This window comes from Macaca fascicularis, chromosome 5 (assembly GCF_037993035.2).
Source record: "Macaca fascicularis isolate 582-1 chromosome 5, T2T-MFA8v1.1".
Classification (NCBI taxonomy): Eukaryota; Metazoa; Chordata; class Mammalia; order Primates; family Cercopithecidae; genus Macaca; species Macaca fascicularis.
In genome coordinates this window covers 100,504,752-100,524,196 of record NC_088379.1, presented here as the reverse complement: position 1 = coordinate 100,524,196, position 19,445 = coordinate 100,504,752, and the positions used below count along the sequence as shown (strand labels likewise).

General features: G+C 38.0%; 1 protein-coding gene across 10 annotated transcripts in view; it reads right to left on the bottom strand.

Moving 5' to 3' along the window:
* Positions 1 to 19,445, bottom strand: part of BMPR1B (bone morphogenetic protein receptor type 1B) — a 403,442-nt gene that overhangs the window by 247,734 nt on the left and 136,263 nt on the right. For 4 of the 10 annotated variants that reach the window (XM_065545250.2, XM_074040175.1, XM_065545249.2 and 1 more), the window contains exon 3: positions 16,337 to 16,399. The exons of the other annotated variants lie outside the window; for them this stretch is intronic. The gene's annotated coding sequence lies outside the window, so the exon portion shown is untranslated. The remainder of the gene's footprint in view (positions 1 to 16,336; positions 16,400 to 19,445) is intronic. 10 annotated transcript variants of the gene reach the window in all.

Genomic DNA, 19,445 nt, shown 5'->3' with positions numbered 1-19,445 from the left:
ATCTTTACAATGGTTAACAAAAGGAAGTGACTTTTTCAAAATCAAAAAACTATCAGCAGTTGCAGAAATTCTTAATCTCTTTCCAAGAGTTTCTGCTGTTGTTGCTGTTAATCTTAAGACTCGTTAACACCACTTAGATAAGGTTACAAGCTAATAATGTAAACCTCACAGCATTTGTTGTTGAAAGAGAGATAAAAAGCAGAATATACGCTTAATCTCCACTTATCAGCTACACTATACATATATGTTGCCCACTTGAAAATTATTTCATAATGGACTCCACTAAAATTTTACTCAAATAAAAAATTACATCAAATATTCATCAATCTGAGGATTGTGTCACCTCTTCCAAAAGCAATATAATGCTTCAAATGTATTTAAAAGTTATGATTTCCTGGGAGTTTTAAGAATTTTAAACAATTTTAACAAAAACTGATGTTGAAAATTGGCTGGAAAAAAAAAAAAAAGCAGCACACCATGATAGCTAGAAATGAAGGAAAATCAGAATGATGTACATGAAATACTTAATCCAAGTTTTACATTTAATTCTGCCCCCAACTTACCCTCCCTAAATTTTCTGATCTGTATCTACACAGGAAGAGATATGGCTAGTTATAACACTCAAATCAGCTGAAGAGAGAAAAGTGCCCTCCCTAAGAGGACATACGGGAATCACCTGTGAGGCTTTCTCAAGCTACCTATTATTTCCATACCCCTCACTCCCTTTGGAGAGTCTAAAAAGCCTTGGCTACAGAGGCAGCTGGCTGTGTTGTGGTCACCTTCTACAGAGCTGAACTGTTGTTCGGAAAGACCACATTTCCCACCCTCCTTTGCATTTAGGTGGGACCTCCTGGCTGATTTTCACCAAGGAGACATGAGCAAAGGTTACGTATGCCACTTCTAAACTTAGGCAAAAAGCAGATGGACCTTCTCCATTCTCTTTCCCCATATCCCACTTTGCTGGGAACACCCAAGGCAACTTTCAAAGCTACGTGCTGTAGAAAGTGGAGTGTCTATCAGCTTGAATCTCTGAGCAAAACAGGAAGCCAGGCCCACTCCCCCGCAACCTAACCTCCATCCACCTCATACCCTCCTATCAGTAAAAAGCTTCCACTTTGTACTTTACTTAAATGAGAAAAAAAGGTATTTATTGTGTGATATGGTTTGGCTCTGTGTCCCCCACCCAAATCTCATCTTGAATTGTACTCCCACAATTCCCACATGTTGAGGGAGGGAGCCGGTGAGAGATAACTGAATCATGGGGGCGGTTTCCCTATACTGTTCTCATGATCGTGAATAAGTCTCAAGAGATCTGACGGTTTTATCAGGGGTTTCTGCTTTTGCACCTTCCTCATTCCCTCTTTGCCTGCTGCCATCCATGTAAGACAGGACGTGCTCTTCCTTGCCTTCCGCCATGATTGTGAGGCTTCCCTAGCCACATGGAATTGTAAGTCCAACTAAACATCTTTCTATTGTAAATTGCCCAGTCTTGGGTATATCTTTATTAGCAGCATGAAAAAGGACCAATACAGTGTGTTAATCCACTTATATGTGGAGATATATCTGCTACAGAAACTAGACTGACCTTAGCAAATACACAGATTGGGCCTACTCCTATACCACTGCCCATGATCAAGAGTTATTGCCATGGGGAGCCACCATTACTAACAAGAGTGATTCACATATCTTAGATGTACTGAAGCAGGAAGAACATTGAAAATGCTATGATTATAATATCTCCAATTTTGAGATATCAGTTATCAGGGCTTAATTTACATTCACTTGTGCAAATGTTCATTAACTTCATATTATATTATCTCTTCAAATGATTTGGAAAATATCATAAGGTCAGTAAAATTTTCTGATTTTCCAGAAACCACACTGAAGACCACAGCTACTAGAGGACTCTGGGAAATATAAAACCCATGTACTGCAAACTCCGGGAAAATCAAGTTGCTTGTAGTTCTTAAATACACCGTATCTTGTGAAGCCATGGTACCTGAGAAGATCTTGCTGGCTTTCTTCTCCTCTGTTCCTATCAGCCAACAAGCTTCTTCTATGTTTTAAAACACAGCTCAGGCATTACCACCTGGCAGCACACTTCTCCCCACATTCACTTCTAGATAAAGTTAATAATTGCTATGTCTTACCCTTTTCACACTATGTTTTAATTTAATGGTTTACACATCAATTCCCTCTTCCAGATTCACTGAGGAAAAGATTGAGTTTCACTCATCTCTGTATCCTCGGTCCGGTACTAAGCCAGTAATGTTTACACTTTAAACTTGTGTGAATCAATGAATGAATGAGTAGTTTCCTCAGCTCATCCCTCTACAGAGAGAAGAAACTAGAATAGTTTTTATGAATACATTAGTATGTATTAAATTTCCAAAATATAGGTCAGTGAAGTAAAAGCACAGTACAGTATAAGTGGTTCACGTAAGTACTGGGTGGGTCAATTTAATAAGTCCTTTTTTATTCATAAGGATTTTTAAACTGAATTATCTCAGCTTTGGGGGGAGTGGGAAAAGACAGGATCTCTTTCTGTTGCCCAGACTGGAGTTCAGTGGCACCATCACAGCTCTCTATAACCTCAAACTCCTGGGCTCAAGCAATCCTCCTGCCTCCGCCTCCTGAACAGCTGAGACTACAGGTGTGCCACTATGCCTGGCTAATTATTTTATTTTTATTTTTTTAGAGATGGGGGTCTCGCTATGTTGCCTAGGCTGGTCTCAAACTTTTGGCCTCAAGTGATTCTCCTGCCTCGGCCTCTCAAAGTACTGGGATTACAGGCATGAGCCACCATACCTGGCCTGAAATTTTTAATATTGTAGTTTAATTTCCTGGTGTAATAGAAATAAGCAACTATACCTAAAAAGCACACATTGACAAATTATACTGAACATCCAAACTTACGTTACTTAGCTTATCTTATAAATTACTTAGCTCGATTGAATCTGGCTTTTTGCCATTGTTCTCTAATAGCAGGAAAGAATTCAAAAGACTTCAATCTACTTTAAAGAACACATCTGGAGTCCCTAAGTGCCAGACACTACTATCACCTGAGATACTGGTGTATTGTTTTTCTCTAATTTTGAGAAGAAAAAAATATTGCAGGGATGATATAAAATAAGGCATACTTTAAAAACCAAATACTTCTAATGGGGCCAAAAGGTTCTCAGAAGAAAGATGAGAATATGTTCGCTTACCTCAGGGCCCCTCAGTTGCAATAAATCTACCTTAGTGTTGCAAGGCACATAACCTAAAGTAATCTCCGAATCTTTAGTGTGAAGATATCACCAAAGGCTCCAGTGCTAGTCCTGAGAGCAGATATTAAACTAGCTTTACATATCTAGAATGTCTTTTAAAGACTCTTAAATATTACAAGAAAGCTTCTAGTACAGTTTCCTATGAGGGTGTTGGCAAACAAAAATGCCACTCTGGGACCTAACTCAGAAATTCATTGTTTGAGCCACAGAAGTACCTTAAGGGGAAATATGAAAATTAATTAACATTCCAGGGATCCCATGTAACCACAGGCACCTGGAGACACAATAGGCCTCACAATCTCCAGCCATTCATCCGTGCAGTGGTTTCTGAGTGGGTTGGTCCAGAACTGACCTTGAAGGTGTGCAAAGCCTGTCTGCTCTTACCGTAGTGTAACTCTTGTAACTTCTCACAAATAATTATAGTGAGAAGGAGAAACAACTAAATAACATGTAAAATCAGGAAGAGGGAGGAGGAGAGACGAATTAGGAGAAAGTTTTATCTCAGGCCTACTAAGCAAAAAGACCGACTATGACAGCAATTATCACTAACATGTTCCACTTTTTGCTGGGGATTGTTCTATGCGCTTTACATATTTGGAACATTTTAATCTTACAAGAATTCCCCAAAGTCGGCATCATTATTATCTCAATTTTGTACATGAGGAAGCTGAAAGCACAGAGCAACTACCTTACCCACGGCCACACACCCACAAGCAGCAGAGTCTGGCAGTCGTTTTTCCAGGTTTCATACTCTAGCTCTTCCCTACAGCTGCCTCTCCTGTTGAGTATTTAGCATAGATTAACCTAGGGAGAATAGTAAGTTAGTATCCCCTAAAAGTTCATACTCACCCAGAACACTGGAAATAGTCTTCTCTAATATATTCCCACATATAATTATATTCCCAGACTTAATTCATTAAGATGAGGTCATACTGGATTGGAATGGGCCCTACATTCAATGGGCCCTGCTGTCCTTAAGAGGAGATGACACACAGAAATATACATAAAGGCATGTGAAAGCAGAGATTGGAGTGATGCAGCCACAAACCAAACGCCACCAATGATCACCAAGAGCTACCAGAAGCTGGGAAAAGGCAAGAAAGGATTTTTTCCTAGCACCTTTAGAGGGAGTATGGCCCTGCCAACACCTTCATTTCAGACTTCTGGTCTTCAGAATGGTGAGGAAAATTCTTTTCTGTTGTTTTAAGCCACAAAGTTTGTAATAATTTCGTACAGCAGACCTAGGACAGCAACACAGACAGTAAGGTAAAAAGGGTAGGTAAGAACTATGAACACGGAGACATTATTAAAGCAAAAAATAGGGTTTTTATAATGTTTTTAAAGAGAAGATATCTGACTTCAATGAATGCTTTCATGAGCCACCGTTGGATTTGATGAAAAGTCCTGACGTCAGCTGCAGATATCTATCAGTCTACCCTTTCTTCGTGACTGAGTATTTGAAATTAATTACTCTCTATAATAAAAGGATTGAAGCTGATTAAAAACTGGGGAATCATTGACATAAAGATGGTACAGAGACCCTTAAGAAAGGGTGATATTACAGATCACTGCGTAGAAAAAGAAGAGATGTTGATAGGAATAAAACCTTAAGAAGCTCTACTGCTTAGCGGTTTAGGACGAAAAGCAAGCAGAAGAGATGGGGCCGCTGAGAGAAGAAAGGCAACAAGGAGAGAAGAGAATCACAGAGACCATGCAAAAATAAAGTTTAAGAAGGACTGGTTTAAATAATGCTTACTGAATGAATTAATAGAAACAAAAAGAAATTTCAAATGTGATGTATAAAATATCAGAAACATACACACAAATATGTTAAATTTACCCTTACAAAATTCCATAATTCTGACCTACTATCGAACCTTCTAATTTAGTGTAGAAAGTGCAATTCTTATGAAAAGTATCTTCTTGTCTCCTGTTAAAGGGCAACAGCTCAAATTTCCTCTGCTTATTTGCTATAGACCCTTCCCCAAGACCTTTTACTGTTTTTTTGTTTTTTCTTTCTTTTTTTTTTATTCAAAGACAGGGTCTCACTGCATTGTCCATGTTGGAGGACCAAGGCTATTCACAGGCGAGAGCATTGTATACTACAGCCTCAAACTTCTGGCCTCAAGCAATGCTCCCATGTCAGTCTCCCAAATATCTGTGAATAGAGGTGCATGCCACCACACCTGGCTTAAGACTTTTTACCTTTTAATTTATATAGACCTCAGACATAAACATTCATATCAATTTTATTACTGGATAGAAAAAGGAATATTAAATTAGGCACTGAGGACACAGAGGTTTCCCAGGCTAGTATACGAGTCAGCATCTCTTCACTGAATGAATTAATAGATTAATGACAAACACATACAAGCAAATCATAACAAATAAGAATATTTTTACATGCAATGATACACACAGATGATAACAACATGCTACGAACTCTAGGGTGCTGTGGAGTTGGCCTCTAATTCAACCTAGAGATTCTAGTAAGGGCTTCCCTGAGACAGAGGGCATTTCTTGATTTACATGTTAATAGATGAGTTACTGAGGAAAAAAGGGAATGGAGAAGAGAGGAGCTTTGGACAGACAGAGAGCACCAAGCATATGCACAGGCAATTACCTTATTTGCTGCCTGAGTGCTGAACTGAAAGCTCCTAACATAGAACAGACAACCAAATAAATATTGCCTGTTTAATGAACTCATTAAAAATGGATAATGTTGATTCCTGTTAACATAGCATGATTCCCTTTCACCTGTTACAGGCAATGCCATTCTGGGTCAAAAACAAAAAGATGCCTTTCTCTCCTTTAAAACAGTAGTATTGCCAATGATGTATTTCTAGGGTTTATGGTATAGTCAATGCCTCTTCATGAAAGGAGTGTGTCAGAATACACTGAGAAGCTTTTCCATGATGCACTTATCCAGCTACCACCTCCAAAATTCTAAAGCAATACATCCAGGACAAAGCACAGGCATGTGCATTCTGATTGATTCTATTGCACATCCCAGAGTTACTGATCTGAAGCTGAGAACTGTGGTGTAAACATTATGCTGAGAAGTACTCAAAGGTGACAGCAATGAAATATTCTGAGATATCTATATGGAAATAGGAAGAACAATCCCTAAAGAGAGATAATTGAAGTGTTGCTCTGTAAAACCCATAAATTAACTCAATTATAATAGGTATAATATACATGATCTTGTTTGTGTTAAGGAGCCAAAACTGTGAGTTATTCATAGTTATTAGGAGCTGTTTTTAAACTATAAGCTAATTATAAAAACTATAGTTTTCAAACTGTTAGCTAATTAGTTTGCATTAGTAATCAGTAGTCTTCACTACCCTAAATATATGACTGCCCTCAAGTGTTTGCTTCAACAATCTATCAAGCCAAGGAGATACAAAATGAAAGGATGCATATTTCTTTTTCTATTATTATTATACTTTAAGTTCTGGGATACATGTGCAGAACATGCTGGTTTGTTACATAGGTATACATGTGCCATGGTGGTTTGCTGCATCCATCAACCCGTCATCTAGGTTTTAAGCCCCACATGCATTAGGTATTTGGAAAGGATGCATCTTTCATAAATGAACAGCCAGGAAGACTACTGGCCAGTCATAAAATGTTTTTACTTTAGGGCTGCTGCCCCTTAAGAGTGAATATTTTATGTGTTTGTTTTTTCCCCATATAAGACATGAATAAATGTGTCGTCTGAAATGCATCAGTATTCAGACTGGGCTTTTGACATAACAAAAATAATAGCACCATGCAAAACAAAAAATGGTTTTAATTTTAATTTGGTCTCCAAGGGCATTTTCAAGGCATTTACCCATCCAGATTTTCAAATCAACTAGACTTAACTCTGAACTGGCTGACTTACCAATATATCAACAGAAAGAAACTATCAATCTAAGGAGCTATTTATCTTTAGTAGCCAGGAAAAAGTAGAGTCACTGGAGATAATGTGAATTATATCCAAACACTATTCACAGAAGAAAAATCTTGGCTGAGCAAGAACTAGGAGTCTCCTTGACAAAAACAGAACAAACCTTAGAAATACTTCTTTAAAATCACCATTACTTTGTTCATTTTATTATCCATTAATTACTGCTTTGTTGCTTGATATTTTCCTAAAGGAAAATAAATGTCCATTCATAACAAAAATAAATAAATAAACAGTAACAAAAAAAAAGAATTCCACTATTTAAATGGCAAAATACATCATTGTTCTCTTAGTAAGTGCCAAATTTTCCATCAAGATAAAAAAGTAAATGCAAAGAAAATCAGAAAAAGAGACAGCACTACTGCCCTGCCCACCACCAGCCCATCAGTGATAAAGTTAGCCTCTAGTTAAGCCATAGAAGCCAGACGTAGGCAGGCATCCTGCATGAGACGTCCAGAGCATCACATCTGCCAGGCTATGCAAAGGAATGCAGAACGAGCAACATAATCACAATGACAGCCAGTATCTTTGGGGTACAATACATAATGAAATTTATTAAAAGGGGAAATGTTTAAAGAAGATTATGTAAATGTAAGATCTTGAGTAGTCAAAAAAAGCCTTAAAACTCAAATTGACAGAAAGTATAGGTTAGTTATTTTTCACTGATTAAGATGTAAAAAAATTCAGTCATTAAGAGCCATTTTAAAACTATAAGCTAATTATAAAAACTATAGTTTTCAAATTGTTAGCCATTACAGTTTGTATTAGTAATCAGTTGTCTTCACTACAGAAGCAATACCCAAATGGCAATAAGGTCTACATGTTCTAGATAAAATTTAAATTGGGATATTTGCTATGCCTGCCTAAAGCAGTCCAGTGAAAAATAAAACATAATTTGCTAGTTTTTGAATAAAAGTAAGAAAATTCATTTAAATTGACTCATGCTATCAGGTCAGGTAAGAAATTCATCATGCCTTTCCAACCATCTTGATTATCTTAAACTAAAAGAAAATTTTACCCATCTTTGGACAATATCTGTAAAGGAATTCACAAACAGAATATGACTTAAATGAAGACATCTATTTTCAAATAATTTATCCAAAACAATTCTCATGGTGTCTGCCAAAAATAGAAATTATTTAAAGCTTCCAAGACTTTTAAAGCTCGGAGTTATTAAAAATAGAGTCCTTAAAATTTAGGGCAGACCATTTCATAAAATACTGCTTTTATTTTCTTGTGGCATTTAAAGTATACACATAGAATGCTGAGGGATGATGAAGAAAAACGAAAGATAGGAGTGCAATATTCCAAGTTCGTTTTTCTCGACATTTACTATATTGTGGAATAAAAGCAAGCCAATGCTAAAAACTGAGTAGGTTCAAAACCAATCTTTTTCATATATAAGTTTTTTACAACTTAATATATTTTAAAACCTCAGAGAACTTACCTCCACAATTGCTACCACAGAAAATTATGTTGTTCATTATTGATTAGCACATCTTTCATTTTAGAATAAGCAAAAGAATGTTTCACACTGAACAAAGGTTTACAGTCTTTGATTTCTCTTACAGGTAATTCACAAATCACCTGACGTGGCTGAATTAAAACTAGCACAGCTCGTTACTGCAAAAGCAATGCCATTAATACTATTCACCAACAATTTAAGTAAAGAATAAAGAATTTCAGCAAATTTAATATTCTAATCCCTATCTGCTATCACATTAATATATACTGTTTACCACTTCTTAGAATAACAGACTAACACTAATATTAAATCTAGCTGAAAGGGCAAAGTACCTGAATGGTATTAGTACTTCAAAGTCACTATTATAGGCATTAATTATTATTATTACAGAGCATCTGTAAGTCATATGACTACATAGACACCGAAATGTTCTTATGCAACGGGATGCATTTCTACAGCAAATCATTGATGTCAGATTGCTAATCTAATGAGATGGCATGTACCAATTATTTAAAATATAAAGAATGACATAAACATAAAGTATTATTCTATGGAATACACATTTGAAATTTTTTAACTTCCTGAAAATAAGAATTCCATATCATCATAAGATATAAAGGAGATGGGAGCGACACAGAAGACCGGTGATTTCTGCATTTTCAACTGAGGTACTGGGTTCATCTCACTGGGGAGTGCCGGAGGATCGGTGCTGGTCAGCTGCTGCAGCCCGACCAGCGAGAGCTGAAGCAGGGCGAGGCATTGCCTCACCTGGGAAGCGCAAGGGGGAAGGGAATCCCTTTTCCTAGCCAGGGGAACTGAGACACACAACACCTGGAAAATCGGGTAACTCCCACCCCAATACTGCGCTTTAAGCAAACAGGCACACCAGGAGATCATATCCCACGCCTGGCCGGGAGGGTCCCACACCCACGGAGCCTCCCTCATTGCTAGCACAGCAGTCTGTGATCTACCGGCAAGGCAGCAGCGAGGCTGGGGGAGGGGCGCCCGCCATTGCCGAGGCTTAAGTAGGTAAACATAGCCGCTGGGAAGCTCGAACTGGGTGGAGCTCACAGCAGCTCAAGGAAACCTGCCTGTCTCTGTAGACTCCACCTCTGGGGACAGGGCACAACTATACAACAACAAAAGCAGCAGAAAACTCTGCAGACGCAAACGACTCTGTCTGACAGCTTTGAAGAGAGCAGTGGATCTCCCAACACGGAGGTTGAGATCTGAGAAGGGACAGACTCCCTGCTCAAGTGGGTCCCTGACCCCTGAGCAGCCTAACTGGGAGACATCCCCCACTAGGGGCAGTCTGATACCCCACACCTCACAGGGTGGAGTACACCCCTGAGAGGAAGCTTCCAAAGCAAGAATCAGACAGGTACACTCGCTGTTCAGAAATATTCTATCTTCTGCAGCCTCTGCTGCTGATACCCAGGCAAACAGGGTCTGGAGTGGACCTCAAGCAATCTCCAACAGACCTACAGCTGAGGGTCCTGACTGTTAGAAGGAAAACTATCAAACAGGAAGGACACCTACACCAAAACCCCATCAGTACATCACCATCATCAAAGACCAGAGGCAGATAAAACCACAAAGATGGGGAAAAAGCAGGGCAGAAAAGCTGGAAATTCCAAAAATAAGAGCGCATCTCCCCCGGCAAAGGAGCGCAGCTCATCGCCAGCAACGGATCAAAGCTGGACGGAGAATGACTTTGACGAGATGAGAGAAGAAGGCTTCAGTCCATCAAATTTCTCAGAGCTAAAGGAGGAATTACGTACCCAGCGCAAAGAAACTAAAAATCTTGAAAAAAAAGTGGAAGAATTGATGGCTAGAGTAATTAATGCAGAGAAGGTCCTAAACGAAATGAAAGAGATGAAAACCATGACACGAGAAATACGTGACAAATGCACAAGCTTCAGTAACCGACTCGATCAACTGGAAGAAAGAGTATCAGCGATTGAGGATCAAATGAATGAAATGAAGCGAGAAGAGAAACCAAAAGAAAAAAGAAGAAAAAGAAATGAACAAAGCCTGCAAGAAGTATGGGATTATGTAAAAAGACCAAATCTACGTCTGATTGGGGTGCCTGAAAGTGAGGGGGAAAATGGAACCAAGTTGGAAAACACTCTTCAGGATATCATCCAGGAGAACTTCCCCAACCTAGTAGGGCAGGCCAACATTCAAATCCAGGAAATACAGAGAACGCCACAAAGATACTCCTCGAGAAGAGCAACTCCAAGACACATAATTGCCAGATTCACCAAAGTTGAAATGAAGGAAAAAATCTTACGAGCAGCCAGAGAGAAAGGTCGGGTTACCCACAAAGGGAAGCCCATCAGACTAACAGCAGATCTCTCGGCAGAAACTCTCCAAGCCAGAAGAGAGTGGGGGCCAATATTCAACATTCTTAAAGAAAAGAATTTTAAACCCAGAATTTCATATCCAGCCAAACTAAGTTTCATAAGTGAAGGAGAAATAAAATCCTTTACAGATAAGCAAATGCTTAGAGATTTTGTCACCACTAGGCCTGCCTTACAAGAGATCCTGAAGGAAGCACTCAACATGGAAAGGAACAACCGGTACCAGCCATTGCAAAAACATGCCAAAATGTAAAGACCATCGAGGCTAGGAAGAAACTGCATCAACTAATGACCAAAATAACCAGTTAATATCATAATGGCAGGATCAAGTTCACACATAACAATCTTAACCTTAAATGTAAATGGACTAAATGCTCCAATTAAAAGACACAGACTGGCAAACTGGATAAAGAGTCAAGACCCATCAGTCTGCTGTATTCAGGAGACCCATCTCACACGCAGAGACATACATAGGCTCAAAATAAAGGGATGGAGGAAGATTTACCAAGCAAATGGAGAACAAAAAAAAGCGGGGGTTGCTATACTAGTCTCTGATAAAACAGACTTTAAACCATCAAAGATCAAAAGAGACAAAGAAGGCCATTACATAATGGTAAAGGGATCAATTCAACAGGAAGAGCTAACTATCCTAAATATATATGCACCCAATACAGGAGCACCCAGATTCATAAAGCAAGTCCTTAGAGACTTACAAAGAGACTTAGACTCCCATACAATAATAATGGGAGACTTCAACACTCCACTGTCAACATTAGACAGATCAACGAGACAGAAAGTTAACAAGGATATCCAGGAATTGAACTCATCTCTGCAGCAAGCAGACCTAATAGACATCTACAGAACTCTCCACCCCAAATCAACAGAATATACATTCTTCTCAGCACCACATCGTACTTACTCCAAAATTGACCACGTAATTGGAAGTAAAGCACTCCTCAGCAAATGTACAAGAACAGAAATTATAACAAACTGTCTCTCAGACCACAGTGCAATCAAACTAGAACTCAGGACTAAGAAACTCAATCAAAACCGCTCAACTACATGGAAACTGAACAACCTGCTCCTGAATGACTACTGGGTACATAACGAAATGAAGGCAGAAATAAAGATGTTCTTTGAAACCAATGAGAACAAAGATACAACATACCAGAATCTCTGGGACACATTTAAAGCAGTGTGTAGAGGGAAATTTATAGCACTAAATGCCCACAAGAGAAAGCAGGAAAGATCTAAAATTGACACTCTAACATCACAATTAAAAGAGCTAGAGAAACAAGAGCAAACACATTCGAAAGCTAGCAGAAGGCAAGAAATAACTAAGATCAGAGCAGAACTGAAGGAGATAGAGACACAAAAAACTCTCCAAAAAATCAATGAATCTAGGAGTTGGTTTTTTGAAAAGATCAACAAAATTGACAGACCACTAGCCAGACTAATAAAGAAGAAAAGAGAGAAGAATCAAATCTACGCAATTAAAAATGATAAAGGGGATATCACCACCGACCCCACAGAAATACAAACTACCATCAGAGAATACTATAAACACCTCTACGCAAATAAACTGGAAAATCTAGAAGAAATGGATAATTTCCTGGACACTTACACTCTTCCAAGACTAAACCAGGAAGAAGTTGAATCCCTGAATAGACCAATAGTAGGCTCTGAAATTGAGGCAATAATTAATAGCCTACCAACCAAAAAAAGTCCAGGACCAGATGGATTCACAGCTGAATTCTACCAGAGGTACAAGGAGGAGTTGGTACCATTCCTTCTGAAACTATTCCAATCAATAGAAAAAGAGGGAATCCTCCCTAACTCATTTTATGAGGCCAACATCATTCTGATACCAAAGCCTGGCAGAGACACAACAAAAAAAGAGAATTTTAGACCAATATCCCTGATGAACATCGATGCAAAAATCCTCAATAAAATACTGGCAAACCGGGTTCAGCAACACATCAAAAAGCTTATCCACCATGATCAAGTGGGCTTCATCCCTGGGATGCAAGGCTGGTTCAACATTCGCAAATCAATAAACATAATCCAGCATATAAACAGAACCAAAGACAAGAACCACATGATTATCTCAATAGATGCAGAAAAGGCTTTTGACAAAATTCAACAGCCCTTCATGCTAAAAACGCTCAATAAATTCGGTATTGATGGAACGTACCTCAAAATAATAAGAGCTATCTATGACAAACCCACAGCCAATATCATACTGAATGGGCAAAAACTGGAAAAATTCCCTTTGAAAACTGGCACAAGACAGGGATGCCCTCTCTCACCACTCCTATTCAACATAGTGTTGGAAGTTCTGGCTAGGGCAATTAGGCAAGAGAAAGAAATCAAGGGTATTCAGTTAGGAAAAGAAGAAGTCAAATTGTCCCTGTTTGCAGATGACATGATTGTATATTTAGAAAACCCCATTGTCTCAGCCCAAAATCTCCTTAAGCTGATAAGCAATTTCAGCAAAGTCTCAGGATACAAAATTAATGTGCAAAAATCACAAGCATTCTTATACACCAGTAACAGACAAACAGAGAGCCAAATCAGGAATGAACTTCCATTCACAATTGCTTCAAAGAGAATAAAATACCTAGGAATCCAACTTACAAGGGATGTAAAGGACCTCTTCAAGGAGAACTACAAACCACTGCTCAGTGAAATCAAAGAGGACACAAACAAATGGAAGAACATACCATGCTCATGGATAGGAAGAATCAATATCGTGAAAATGGCCATACTGCCCAAGGTTATTTATAGATTCAATGCCATCCCCATCAAGCTACCAACGAGTTTCTTCACGGAATTGGAAAAAACTGCTTTAAAGTTCATATGGAACCAAAAAAGAGCCCGCATCTCCAAGACAATCCTAAGTCAAAAGAACAAAGCTGGAGGCATCACGCTACCTGACTTCAAACTATACTACAAAGCTACAGTAACCAAAACAGCATGGTACTGGTACCAAAACAGAGATATAGACCAATGGAACAGAACAGAGTCCTCAGAAATAATACCACACATCTACAGCCATCTGATCTTTGACAAACCTGAGAGAAACAAGAAATGGGGAAAGGATTCCCTATTTAATAAATGGTGCTGGGAAAATTGGCTAGCCGTAAGTAGAAAGCTGAAACTGGATCCTTTCCTTACTCCCTATACGAAAATTAATTCAAGATGGATTAGAGACTTAAATGTTAGACCTAATACCATAAAAATCCTAGAGGAAAACCTAGGTAGTACCATTCAGGACATAGGCATGGGCAAAGACTTCATGTCTAAAACACCAAAAGCAACGGCAGCAAAAGCCAAAATTGACAAATGGGATCTCATTAAACTAAAGAGCTTCTGCACAGCAAAAGAAACTACCATCAGAGTGAACAGGCAACCTACAGAATGGGAGAAAATTTTTGCAATCTACTCATCTGACAAAGGGCTAATATCCAGAACCTACAAAGAACTCAAACAAATTTACAAGAAAAAAACAAACAACCCCATCAAAAAGTGGGCAAAGGATATGAACAGACATTTCTCAAAAGAAGACATTCATACAGCCAACAGACACATGAAAAAATGCTCATCATCACTGGCCATCAGAGAAATGCAAATCAAAACCACAATGAGATACCATCTCACACCAGTTAGAATGGCGATCATTAAAAAGTCAGGAAACAACAGGTGCTGGAGAGGATGTGGAGAAATAGGAACACTTTTACCCTGTTGGTGGGATTGTAAACTAGTTCAACCATTATGGAAAACAGTATGGCGATTCCTCAAGGATCTAGAACTAGATGTACCATATGACCCAGCCATCCCATTACTGGGTATATACCCAAAGGATTATAAATTATGCTGCTATAAAGACACATGCACACGTATGTTTATTGCGGCACTATTCACAATAGCAAAGACTTGGAATCAACCCAAATGTCCATCAGTGACAGATTGGATTAAGAAAATGTGGCACATATACACCATGGAATACTATGCAGCCATCAAAAAGGATGAGTTTGTGTCCTTTGTAGGGACATGGATGCAGCTGGAAACCATCATTCTTAGCAAACTATCACAAGAACAGAAAACCAAACACCGCATGTTCTCACTCATAGGTGGGAACTGAACAATGAGATCACTCGGACTCAGGAAGGGGAACATCACACACCGGGGCCTATCATGGGGAGGGGGGAGGGGGGAAGGGGGAGGGGGGAGGGGGAGGGATTGCATTGGGAGTTATACCTGATGTAAATGACGAGTTGATGGGTGCAGCACAGCAACAAGGCACAAGTATACATATGTAACAAACCTGCACGTTATGCACATGTACCCTACAACTTAAAGTATAATAATAATAAATAAATTAAAAAAAAAAATAAAAAAAATAAATAAAAAATAAAAATAAAAATAAAATAAAAATAAAAAAAAAATAAAAAAAAAAAGATATAAAGGAGATGATACTATTAAAATGTAGGTTGATAAAATAAAAGATGGATATCTACATTTTATTCACTTCACTAAGTACATTAGTTTGCTAGGGCTACTGTGACAAATACCACACATTGGATGGCTTAAAGAACGGCAATTTATTTTCTCACTATTCTGGAGGCTGGAAGTCTGAAATCAAGGTGTCTGCAGGGCTGCTTTCTTCTGAGGCCTCCCTCCTTGGGTTGCAGATGGCTGTCCTTTCTCTGTGTCTTCACCTGGTCCTTCCTCTCTACTCTGTCCTAATACCTTCTTCTTATAAGTCATACCACCAGTTATACTGGATTAAGGCTTACCCCCAATGACTTCATCTAAACCTAATCATCTTCTTAAAGACCCTATGTCCAAATAAAGTCACATTTTAAGTTCAACGTATAAATTATGAGGGATATAATTCCGCCCATAACATTAACTAAGCATCTGCTGTATAAAATTCATAACTGAATTCTTTTAAAAATACTGGACCACAGAAACATCTTAAATGATTGTCTTTAAAAAAAAAAAAAAAGTAAGCAATATACAACTTTACAAGAATATAAATGTTTATGGAAGTAATTTGTCCTTATTTTTTCAAAAATACTTTTGAGGCAGTTTACATGATTAAGAATTAATTAAATAGAGCAGCAACAAGAACAAAAGCAAACACAGAAATCAGAAACTACAGACACTATAGAGATAGGGCTACACATAAGTTCATTCTTTTCTGTCTGATTGAGTACTAAACTTAACTACATTAACTGGGACTCGGGGATAAAAAAGGGGGTAAGGGGTTAAATTGACTTCTTACCTTTCAAACAAAGGTAGCTGAGAAATTTGTTCAGAAAAATACACTTTGCCCCAATACCAAGCTCTAGAAGGCAAGTAAGGAACAGATTAATATAGAAGCATCTAATTAACTTCTATGCCCTAACTTTATTTTGCCTATAATACGCACTTAGCCATGCTACATGCATAAACTAACAGGCTATGAAAAAGCACTCATTTTTTATCCATTTATTTCTTCATTCAACAAATATTACTGCACCCTACTATCTGCCAGGCATTACACACTGGTGAAGCAGAGATCAAAACCCAGCCCTACCACAGCTTCTGTTCTAGTGAACAGAGCATACTTGGAGAACATCAAGATTGAATTCAGCAGTCTGCAGAGACTGAATTGAGAATAAGCAAAACAAAGAAAGCATTTCCGGTTACTCTCTCAACCACTCTGTCATTAAAGTGAAGATGAGTACAGCAGAGTTTAGCAAAGGAGACTGCAAGAGTTTAAAGTTTGTCCTTTCTTCAAAAGAGTAAGTTAATTTTAAATTTAATATATTCAAAGAGATATGCAATTCCCAACATATGTATTAAGTGATAACTCAAAGACTAAATGATTCTACGTTTTAAAGCATAGAATAGACTACATCTTAAGCTGTTTAATACTTCAGAAAAAAACAAAAGTTTAGAAATATTTACTAAATATTAACATTTTGCTATTTAGGTTTCAGACTCTTTATTTTTGTAACACTACCACTAAGGACTGCCATCATCCTTTTCACTCTCTTCCTCTCTAGAGATAAATAATTTTCAGAATATAATTTCATTCAGGTTTTTTTTTTTTTAACGTATGTGAATGCCTAGACATTATGGACACAACTGTGTTCTGTGGGTCAAACTTTTACATAAATGGCATTATATTACATGAATAATTTGTACTTTGTTTCTTTTCCCCCATCTTCTCTCTCTCTCTCTCTCTCTCTCTCTCTCTCTCTCTGTGTAATGAATTTCCATTGATACAGGCAGAAATATAATTCACTCACTTCAACTGCTATATTTGCAGCATAAATAAACCTGTGTGTTATTAATTACTCAAGAGAGGGATAGTCAAGTTGTTTCCTTTAAACATACCCCCCCCACACACACACACACACCCACACACCATGCAGTCTGCAGAGCCCTCTTAACCATTCTATTGTTGAAATGAACCAGAGTATGGATAGCAGAGATCAGATATATCTTCATATGAATATATACCTATGTGACTAGGTGTCTAATCTTTGCTATAATCCATCTTGTACATGCACACATACAAGTGGTACAATGAACACCCCGGTGCAAGTGTTCTTGCCCATGTTCAGGAGAAGAGTCTCTCCAGGGCAGACACGTAGCTAAGGAAGTGTTAGTTCAGAGAGTACACACATTTTCTGCTTTACAGGGAACTGTCTCCCAAGAGAAAGAAAAGAATTCCTCTTTGGCCACATTCAGGCCAAGTCTGGAGATATCAGATATCAACTATTTTTTGCCAATTTGATGGGTTTAAAGTGATATTTCATTGTTGTTTTAGTTGGTATTTCCTAGGTTATAAACAAGCTTTTGAACTTCAATTTCAGGGAAGTGAATACATGGTCAAGAATATAGGGAATAATTTCTCAATCTCTCAGTCATGTTAAACACAGTCTAAATCTTCAAGGTCATTCTCTATATGCTCTCACTGCACTCAACTGCCAGTAGTAATAAACTGCCATCCGGTCTCTCGGGCCCTCTCAAGATCTGAAAACAAAGATCTAATGATGTACTAGGCACTCCTTCTCCACAATGAAGGAGTCTTATTCTGACTGAGATCTAAGAATAGCCTACTAGAAAATTTTACATCATATCACAACAATTAAACAAAATGTTCACAAAACAATGCTTATCGTTACAGGTGAGGCATTCTGATATTTTCCATTTTACTGTATTTTAATCTATGTATTTGCTAGTAACCCACTAAATTGATGTCATGATCCCATTAAAAAGTCACAACACTCAATTTGGAAACATTAAATCTCTTCAATGCTCAATGCGCCTGGGAAGCAGAGAATACTTGTTTGAGTTTCAACCTACGAGCTGAGGGCCCCTACCAACCCTGCACAAAGTATTAACAGAAAAGGACACCTAATGGGGCCCTCTGCCCAAGGGGTTCTAGGGTTGGAACCATCAGTGTTACAAGACCTTAGTCTACTTTTCAAATGGATGTGCAAAGCTTAGAATCGTGGGAGGTCTGACGCTCTTGGGGTATATTTGTTGGGCAACTTTATTTGGTGCTTTTTGTTTTTAGGTTGGTTTTTGCTTTACTGTCTGGTAAACTGTCTTAAAGATTCCAGAGATATGGGTGAGGACCATGTATTTTGAAAACATCTAGAAGTATACCCTTTTTTAGTAAGTTATTTGGGTTCCCAAGATTTGCCATAACAAAATTAACAAAATTGTTTCCACACCCCTAAAAAGTAATCAAATAGCTTACTACTTGATATTCTGACTATTCAAATAATACAGCTTCTTTGATGTTCCAACTTCTGCCTCAAATAACATATATATCTGTACTCTTGAACAAAATAATCAGGTTTAGGCCTTCTTTTAAAATGCATTTGTTAACTTTACTTACTCTGAAACTCTGCCCTTGTTTTTAATACACTTCCATTGTACTTAGCTGAGGCTAGGCACTGAAAATTTCTGAAGTCATCATCATATTTTTATGTACACATGAAAACTTAAATTGTGCCCTCACAAGTTTGCATTTGTAAATACAAGACTTAACATTCTGATTAACATGTAAAATTTTCTTAAAACTTATTTCTGTTAGGCTTTTTTTTTTTTTTTTTTGCTGGCCATTTTATCCTCTATTTCCATTTTACCGGATGCTATATAAAAATACACCATCCAGCCAATTGACGTCTTAGGTTCAAGTTATACACAAAGCTAGCACTGAAGCAGATTCAGGAACCTAGCACATTACACTGTGGTGTCTTTCTAAAATGTGCATGCATGCACTCAGCATGGAATGTTATGATTGGATAAGTTACAGGTTTCCAAATTTAAAAAAAAAAAAAAAAATCTGTTTTCATTCCAATCTTGTTTATGCAAAGGTTCCGAAGATT